The sequence below is a fragment of the Hibiscus syriacus genome, unplaced genomic scaffold, assembly GCF_006381635.1.
Source record: "Hibiscus syriacus cultivar Baekdansim isolate YM2019G1 unplaced genomic scaffold, ASM638163v2 tig00110458_pilon, whole genome shotgun sequence".
In the NCBI taxonomy this organism is placed as follows: Eukaryota; Viridiplantae; Streptophyta; class Magnoliopsida; order Malvales; family Malvaceae; genus Hibiscus; species Hibiscus syriacus.
The window spans coordinates 1,082,123-1,092,427 of record NW_024062745.1 but is presented as its reverse complement, the minus strand read 5'-3'; the positions used below and the strand labels follow the sequence as shown (position 1 = coordinate 1,092,427).

The window sequence follows — 10,305 nt, the reverse complement described above, 5'->3', positions numbered from 1 at the left end:
TAAACATTTTTGCATTCTATGAAACACTTTTTGAATAGGGTAAACTGTAATTGAGATCGCTTAATTATGAATTATCTTAATCCAATAACTACTTTTTATTTTTTCAGTCAAATAATTTCAAGTTAATAAAATTGATAGATATTTATACCTTTGATCTTCATTATACACATATTTCATTGGCTTGTTTTTAATTTTGATTTAATTTTCCAATAAGTTGATTATGCATATTAAATATTTTTTCTTAATTTTAATTTATTTAGTTCAATAAATTATTCTTCTATGGTGACACAAATAATGTTGAGGAAAATTGAACTTGGAATACGAATACGGGGAAAATATGGGGAGAATATGGAGAGGATTGGGCATGTATTAACTAATATGACAAAATTATGTTTTTGTGATATGAAATACAATATTGTGTATATATCTTATTCTGTAATTAATGTAAGAAATAAAAGAAGAGTAAAATGTAAATATTTTGGTACTGGTTTTGTCATTAATGATAATAGTTAACTGCTGTAAATGACGATAAAAAAATATAGTGTTAAAAATAAAATTGTTTAAAAATTTAATGACAAAATTAATATATCTCTAAGATTGTCCCTAAAACAATGTCGTTTTGAGTATTAATAGTCGCCTTCAAAATGACTTAGCTTGTCGACGTCATCACAGTGATAAAAAGATCCATCCTTATCATCCTGCAATTAAAATTGAGCGACACTATAAAATAGTTAAAATTAAAATCAAAATTCAATTCTATAGTTAAATAAATTAAATTCAATTAAATAGTGAAAATTAAAATTAAAGTTCAATTCTATAGTAAAAGAAATTAAAAGTTGGTACAAGTATAATTTAAAATTTAATAACATCTAATGTAATTTACCCTTAATTCATGCTAAAACTTATAAGTATTTAAATAACAAAACATTAAATGTATATTATTTTAATATACAATATTCAAATAAAAATTAAACAGATACAAGTGTGTAATATTGATTACCATTAATAGAAGATGGTAGGTTAATTAAAACGGAAAATCGGAGTACCGTTAAGCAACATAAAGACAGTTCTTCCCCCATCGAAATCCCCAAACAACCGATACCCATGGGAGATATTAGTATATCAAGATGTCAAATCCGTCAGTTACTTTCAAGTTTTGCCACGTTTACGTCAAAATTATCTCTAAAATGATTTTCCAAATTAGGGAATTACGGCTGCCTTTTTATGGTGACTTCCCCTTCCCTTATTACCTGTTTCTAGGGTTTCATTTGCATTTGCTGAGTTTCGTCGCCCCCATAACTTTCTCGACTTTAGAGAAGATTCTTCATCTCAAAGATTTGGAGGCTTTTGTTTCTTTAAGGGTTTCATCATAAGGCTAGCTGAAAGAAGAACCGGTTTCTGGCGGTTCTTTCTAAACCGATCGATTCATTTCTGTTTTTTTTCCTCTTCAAGACTCTTGGGAGTTCGGGTTTTCGATTTGATGTTTTTGGTTTGATGGCTCTGTAAAGGTGAGTTTTTCTGCCTTGTTAATACGTTGTTCTTTCTTTGAATTTTTTACTTTCTGCTATACAACTTTTGTTGAAAGCCTGCTATGAAAGTTTTGGTTTGTAGTAAATTAGGATTTCTTTCCATTTTTATTTACTGTTAGATAGTCCTGTAAACCGGCTGCTTTGGAAATGGTTAAAATCGTGTCTGCAAACTTTCCTTGTTCTATTTGTTTATTTGTTTATATAGTGGGTTTATTAACTTGGTATCTGCATACTTGTGTTTCTTTCCAGGTTTCTAAATTCCTGCTATTTTTTTGAAGGAAGAGCAGGAATTATCTATTTTTTTAGTATTCTAAGGATTATATGTGTTAAAAAGTTATGAGATATTCTTCTGCATATAGTAGTGACTTTTGAGTTCTTTGTAATATACTACTCGAAGCAAAATTGCTTTTCTTAGGAAGATAAGATGTCACCTACTTGTTTTTGGAGGCTGAAGAGTGCAGTTCAGAGTCGAATTCAGAGAACAGAATGTGGGATTCAGGATTCAATAGAAGTTCTGATTGGTACAGGGAAGCTAGGGTTTGACAATTATAGGCTTTTTCATTCTTTAGGATTTTCGACACTAGCAGATTTGCATGGACTTATGCAAACAGGGACTCTTTTGGCTGCAAGATCTGATTCTCTCTTAGCGAATCGAAGAAGGAACATTTCTGTTGTGGGAGCAGTTTCTCGAACCATTTCTGTTCCTTCTGTTTCAGGTCCTGCTTTCCAGGTTTGTTGCTATCATATAGATAGCACACTGGCTGACGCCAGTCAAATACCATCATCAGTGAGGAAACTACTGAGTAAACCTATGGCTGCTTCTGGTTCTAGAGTTGTAATAGCTGGATATCTTGTTGATACAGCAAAATTAAAGCATGAGCACCTTTCATCGTCAACAAGTAGTGCTGACATCTTTTACAGCAACAAATGTTTTAATAGCTGCATAAAAGCTAGAGTGATTTTGAAAAACCCTGAGAAACCTAACAATTCACTCATATATGGATATTTCATAAATTTCATATATGGATATTTTTTGCAATTTATATTTATTCCATGTCTGAAAATTTTATGACAGGAAGATTTCTTCTGGAAAAACTCTGAAGCTTCTTTCAGGATCATGCTATCTTCCCCACCCTGACAAAGAAGATACTGGGGGAGAGGATGCTCATTTCATATGTGCAGATGAACAAGCAATAGGTGTAGCAGATGGAGTTGGTGGCTGGGCAGATCTAGGTGTTGATGCAGGGCAGTATTCTAGGGAACTCATGTCTAACTCTGTATCTGCTATTCGAGAGAAGTCCAAAGGTTCAGTTGACCCTGCACGGGTCTCAAGAGAAAGCTCACTCTAGCACAAAAGCTAAAGGTTCCTCAACAGCATGCATTATAGCACTCACAGACCAGGTATATTGTTCATTTCTGGGCTTGGGTATCATGTTTGATTTCTATTTCCATCATGGGTTGCTTTTCCCGAAATAATTATTATGAACACACAAGAATACTCATCTTTACCTAAACTGTGCTTTATGTGCTCAACATGAATCGAGGAATTAATGACTTGCAATTGGATGTCTTTGTCCAAATGAATTTGTAAGAAGTTTCATGAAATAATTATTTTGAACTGAGGAATTAATGACTGGCAATTGAACGTCTTTGTCCAAATGAATTTGTAAGAGGTTTCATCCTCTGTGTGGAGAATTATCTGTCATGGGCCCTTCCCAGAAGTTTTTCCTCTGCAAATTACCTTAATATGTGGTAAAATTCTGCGCCAGTGACTTATACTTTGGTAAAAGTTGAAATGTTAGAATTTAAAATTGAGGCTTTTCTATTCAACCAAAATTGTACTTTAACCTTCTTCTGGGATGACTGAAATTTTTAGGTTTTGACTGTAGGGTCTTCATGCTAAAAATCTGGGGGACAGTGGTTTTATGTTGATTCGAGATGGTTGCACTGTGTTTAGGTCCCCTGTTCAGCAGCACGATTTTAACTTCACATATCAACTTGAGAGTAAAAGTGATGGTGATTTACCCAGCTCCGGTCAGGTATTTAACACATATTCCACTTGTGCTCTTGCTGGAAACATGTCTTCTATTTTGGCTTTATGATGTTGAAATTTCAATTATGTTATCTGTAGGAATTATAGAGATGATTTGTTACCATTCCTATAGAGATATAATTTGTTATTATTCCTATAGAGATATGATTTTGTAAATAGATTTCTACAATCCCTTATTTTAAGGGATCATATCCTAGGATTATTATTTTTCTTTTCTTAGAATTTCCTACTTTAGAGAGAGCTTTTGTATATAAATATGTAATCTGTCATATTGAAAAGAATAAGAAATTACATAGAATTACTCTGATTTCTACATGGTATCAGCTTAGGTTACGGTTTCTTTCCAACCTAGATGATGTCCACAACTTCTCCTACTCCGGAGATCATTTCAAATCCAGAAAATTTTTCTGGTTCTGCTGCTCAATCAGAAGGTAATCTGGTCATGAAAGAACCAGAAGATAAACCTCATGCTATAGTTTTTTTCTACTCCCAGTCGTCCCCTATTTGGATCCTCGATTCTGGTGCTACGGATCATATGACTGGTAATAAGGATTTGTTTTGTAATTTTTTTTCAAACTTTGGTAAAGCTGTCAAAACGGCTGATGGTTCTTTGTGCAAAATAGAAAGACATGGCACTGTTATTCTCAATGACCAGATTGTACTTAAAAATGTCCTCTTCGTACCAAATCTGGCTTGCAATCTCGTTTTCGTTAGTAAACTTTCCACCGACTTGCACTGCTCTGCAATTTTTAATGATATTGATTGTACTTTGTAGGCACTGAACTCGAAGAAGATGATTGGTAAGGCCAGCTTGCAGAATGGTCTCTACATTCTTCCTGCCTCTACTAAACTCGAAATCTCGAAATCTTTCACCGCTTTAGAAAAAGTTGATAATGTTATGTTATGGCACTATCGTTTAAGTCATCTTAGTTTTCACTATCTTGCAAAAGTTTTTCCTGCTCTATTCATTCATAAAAGGCCAAATTCTTTTTCTTGCAAAGTTTGCTCTCTTGCCAAACACACTAAATCAACTTATTCTCCTTCTACATATAAGCCTTCTCACCATTTTGCTTTGATCCACAGTGATATTTGGGGTTCTTCTCGGGTGAAGAATGCTGATAATTGTAAGTGGTTTATCACTTTCATTGATGATTACAGTAGGATAACTTGGACTTATTTGCTAAAAGATAAATCTGAAACTGCAGGTGTTTTTACCCAATTTTATAACATGGTTCTCACTCAATTTGGGTCTAAAATTCAGCTCTTTAAATCTGATAATGGCAGTGAATTTTTTGCTAAGTCTTTGGGTGCGTTTTTCAGGGAAAAGGGCATAGTTCAGATTAGTTCTTGTGTTAACACCCCACAACAAAACGGTATTGCCGAAAGAAAAAATAGACACCTCCTTGAAGTTACTTGTTCTCTTCTATTTACCACTAATATTCCAAAATATTTGTGGGGGGAAGCCTTATTAACTGCCACATATTTAATCAATCGAATGCCTAGTAAGGTTTTACAATTTCAAACACATCAATCTATATTTTTGCAATACTTTCTCTATTTTAAACCTATCTCCTCCATTCTTCTACTTAAAATATTTGGTTGTACTGTTTTTATCCAAAACATTGCTCCTAATAAGTCCAAGTTAGATCCTAAATCATTAAAGTGTGTACTGGTTGGGTATTCTTCACTTAAGAAGGGTTATAAATGTTATCATTCTCCTTCAAAACGATCTTTTACCACTATGGATATAACATTTTATGAGCAGAATCTCTATTTCACTCATGCTGAAATTCAGTGGGAGACATGGAAGGATTTTCAGTCACATCAGGTATCTCCTCCTACTCTTCATTCTCAACATTCAGAATTGCCATCAATTTTGTTCTTACCTATAGATTTGTCACCTGCAACTACTCCCATTGATCCACCGGTAGTACCTATAACTACTTCACCCATACCCACTTTAAATACCCTTCCTGAAAATACACCTACTCCCATTCAAAATATTCCACAAACAACACCAATCAAACAGTTCCGTTTTTATACTAGGAAATGAAAACATTTTCCTGAGGCTGTTTTGCAATCTGATGCTTGTCGAGAATTGGATTTGGGTCCAGCTGCCGAAATAGAAGAAGAAATCAGTAAGTTCACTTCCCCTACTCTAGATGACTTCCCTATTGCTATTAGAAAAGGGGTTAGACAGTGCACCAAGCATCCTACTGAAAAATTTACTGGTTATAATTCATTGATGCCGTCTTTTCAAGCATTTACAGCAAACTTGGATAAAGAACAAGTTCCCACAAGCATAGCTGAAGCTCTAAAGGATTCAAAATGGAGAAGGGCTGTTGAAGAGGAAATTTGTGCACTGGAGAAAAATGCTACTTGGACTGTTACGGACCTTCCTCAAGGAAAAAAAATTGTTGGTTGTAAATGGATCTTTACTGTAAAATATAACTCAAATGGTAGCATCCAACGATACAAAACGAGACTAGTGGCCAGAGGCTTTACACAAACATATGGGATAGATTTCACAGAAACTTTTGCACTTGTGACGAAGCTGAATACTGTTCGAGTACTCTTCAGTTTGGCTGTAAATTGCGATTGGAAATTACACCAATTTGATGTAAAAAACGCTTTTCTTAATAGCAAGCTAGAAGAAAAAGTCTATATGAAGTTGCCACCTGGCTTAAAGTCTGTTGAAGGAAGTAACAAGGTGTGCAAGCTCAACAAGTCTCTATACGGGTTAAAACAATCACCCAGAGCTTGGTTCGAGAGGTTCACTAAAGTCATCCTAAAAAACGGCTACAAGCAATCCCTCGCCGATCACACTCTTTTTATCAAGGTAACTTCTACAAATAAGAAAGCTATCCTTATTGTGTACGTGGACTACATAATTCTTACCGGAGATGATAAAGAAGAGATTTGCAATTTGAAGAAGTTGTTAAATAAGGAATTCGAAACCAAGGACTTGGGAAAACTAAGGTATTTCCTAGGAATGGAGGTGGCAAGGTCAAAAGAAGGACTTGTGATCAACAAAGAAAATATGTACTTGATTTACTCTAAGAAATGGTTTTCTTGGTTGTAAGTCGATTGATATACCAATGGAGGCAAGCTTGAAATTTAACAAAGAAGATGGGTCTTTGGTAGACAAAGAGAAATTTCAAAGATTAGTTGGGAAACTAATTTATTTATCCTTGACAAGGCCAAATATAACATTTCCTGTAAATGTGATAAGTCAACACATGACTAATCCTACTGAAGAGCATATGACAGCAGCAAATAGAATTCTCAAGTACTTGAAGAAAACTCCAGGACACAGTTTAATGTTTAAGAAGACACAAGACAGAACTGTTAAGATCTTTACAGATTCTAGTTGGGCCGGAGACCTTACTGAAAGGAGATCTACTAGTGGCTACTGCACCTTTGTTTGGGGAAACCTTACAACTTGGAGAAGTAAAAAACAATCTGTCGTTTCAAGAAGTAGTGCTGAAGCTGAATTTAGAGCACTTGCATTGGGAATATGCGAAGGAATTTGGCTACTTAAACTACTGAAAGAACTTGTCACTAATCAAGAGGATCACTTTGAAGTTTTGTGTGATAATCAATCTGCTATTCAAATTGCCAAGAACCCAGTTCAACATGATCGGACAAAGCATGTTGAGATTGATAGGCATTTTATTGCTGATCAAGTTAACAAAAAGACAGCCACACTTTCATACATTCCTTCAGAAGAACAAGTTGCAGACATTCTTAGTAAGGCTTTGCCAAAGCCTGTTTTCAATAAATTCCTATTCAAGCTGGGATTATACAATGTATATTCTCCAGCTTGAGGGGGAGTGTAGGAATTATAGAGATGATTTGTTACCATTCCTATAGAGATATGATTTGTTATCATTCCTATAGAGATATGATTTTGTAAATAGATTTCTACAATCCCTTATTTTAAGGGATCATATCCTAGGATTATTATTTTTCCTTTCTTAGAGTTTCCTACTTTAGAGAGAGCTTTTGTATATAAATATGTAATCTGTCATATTGAAAAGAATAAGAAATTACAGAGAATTACTCTGATTTCTACATTATCTTATCTATGATTGAATGGATATTTTGTTTAACTGTGGTCCTAGCATGTTAGATGGGTGTTTCTGTTGACTTTCCTACTGATGATAACTTAAATATTTAAAATAGGAAAGGTATCCTTTTATCTTTGTTGATAATTGAGAGGTCAACCAAAATATTTATTAAGGACTGGTTTCCATGTTATGATTCTTTTTGCGTCTTTTTGCACCTTTTATCCCCCCCCCCCAATTTTTGTCCATATTAAAGAATAATTTCCAGCTTATTTATTTAATTATGTCAGGCTTTATTTTATTCTATTGTTGTGAAATATCTGAATGGCCTAAATCTTCTGTCCAACTCAGGTCTTTTCAGTTCCTGTTGCTCCAGGGGATGTTGTCATTGCTGGTACAGATGGACTGTTTGATAACTTGTACAATAACGAAATTACTGCAGTGGTGGTTCATGCAGTGAGAGCTGGTTTGGGGCCTCAAGTGACTGCACAGAAGTTAACAGCTTTAGCTCGGCAACGAGCACAGGATAGAGATCGACAAACACCTTTTTCAACTGCCGCTCAAGATGCTGGATTACGCTATTATGGTGGAAAGCTTGATGATATCACTGTTGTTGTGTCATACATTACTAGCTCGGAGGGAGTATGTTCTTTCTCTCTTGCATTTGCTCTTAATTATTTCTTTCTTAATTTGAGGGAACTAAAAACCATTTTCTGGTTTACTTGGCTTCAACTCCTGGTTTTGTATGATATTCTTTCCGAACACAAACAACTTTTCCTAGCTAGCCTTGCATCTTGGGCATTAATCTAGGCTTTAGGAATAAGAGTTGAGTTTTGGGCTATCTCCTTCCTGTATGATCTGTGTTGAAATAAACGTCGGGGGGATTCCATTTGGTTGGTTTTTGTGAAGCCTTTTGGTTTTAAAAAATAAATATAGATCCACTTGCACTATGTCGATTGATTACATAAGCATTAGAAGGAAAACAAGTCTTGATGGAAGTCTCCTATTGTTTTGAATTCATGTTTACTTTTTATTGTCTTTTAATTCTTAGTTAATGCAGGAGAACAAGTCTCGATGAAGTTAGTGAAGCTGGATTGGCGTGATTTATCGTTTGGGTGATCGTAATTTTGTTATAAGAAGGATTGTTGATCGGTTGGAATTGGACGATGGAATGGACTGACGGATCTTTGGTTCTATAGTGTTGGGAATCAACTGTCTCTTGTTTTTTATGATTTCTTTTACTATTTGTTTCTTCCATATTTCTTTATGGTCTTTCTGTCTATCAAATGAATCCAAGTTCAAACCTCAACATTTCTGTAAATATATGTTACCATTAGTATTTCTTAACTCGAGCTTATTATATATATATATACATATGAAATTAAATGTTGTTGCTGGAAAAATTAATTAAAAAAGGATCTCTCTGTTGCGGTTCCTGTTAAAGTGGTTAGAAAGCTTTTATCAGGTCAAATGAGAATTGGAAGCTCTGTTTAGTATGATGCATAAAATGAGATATGTAATTGGTAAAAAGATAATTCAATTATAATTTATATAAAAATTATTAACTTAATTAAATCAATGGATTAAACTCTTAATACATAAATGATTTCTTTAACCAAAAACAGTTTAATCATTCCATCTTCTCGAAATAAGTAGTCAAAAGAAATGCACCAAATCAAAATATATTGTCTCCTCTACTAAGAATCGACGAGGACCCTAAGCCCCAAATCTTAGATTTGTTAAAGGAAAAGCCTTTTAGCTTCTTCATCCAAAGTTCTTCGCTTGCATTTACGAAAGAAATTATGGCGGTGATGGTGCTCGTAGGGACAAGAATAACGGCCACTTGGGGGATCTCCAATCTCCCTGCTGTCAGTCCGAACACCTCAAAGTGGTTTAATTGAAATTAAATTGAACAATTTAATGATTTCTTTCCTCAATGATCGAAGTAATATTAATCTCATAATTTAGTGACAGAAGTTTAGCTTTCTTTTTTTTTTTTTATGATGAAGAGTTGCATTGTCTGCCGCATAGTTTGTGTGATAGTCCCTTGTAAAACTCTGGTTTTTTTGTTGTCCGAAATTGCTGAGAAATTGTGAAGGATAACAATGGTCGTCTCTTTGTTGTCAACTTGTAAAAAAAAGTATAATCTTAGTTGGTTTTGATTCTGGCATCAGTTATATCTTTGTCTGAATGAAAATTGTAACACATTGTGTCATTTTGATTTAAGCAATGTTTATGGTTTCTGTTTGGACAAGTGGCTGGGGGTCCTCTCATAATAGTTATCATGTTCATGAATTTCTGAATCGACCAATCACAACCTATTAGTTTCATTCCAAATAATAGATCAAATCTGGATTTGCAGACTCTTTCTCGATTTTTCATTTCTTTGTGTTTTTCTTTCTGGATTTTCTGGGGAAAATTCACTCAGAATCACTTGTATCACAGAAAAATCGAAAATTTTCCATCGAATTGCAAAATAGACTTAAAAGGCAAACCTTTCGTTTTATTTTTTTGGCATTTTTCTGAACTTATCCATAGATAAATAGACTGACCACTTAAACTTTTTGTGGCTTAAATCTTTTGATAAATCTCTTTATTTTCCTTCAACTTTCTCTATCAAAATTTTTAAAAAAAAATAATCTTTTTTTCCTTCCTT

General features: G+C 34.1%; 1 pseudogene; it reads left to right on the top strand.

Moving 5' to 3' along the window:
* The first annotated feature begins 1,185 nt into the window (after nucleotides 1–1,185).
* On the top strand, nucleotides 1,186–8,828 carry LOC120126531 (annotated as a pseudogene).
* The last annotated feature ends 1,477 nt before the right edge of the window (nucleotides 8,829–10,305 follow it).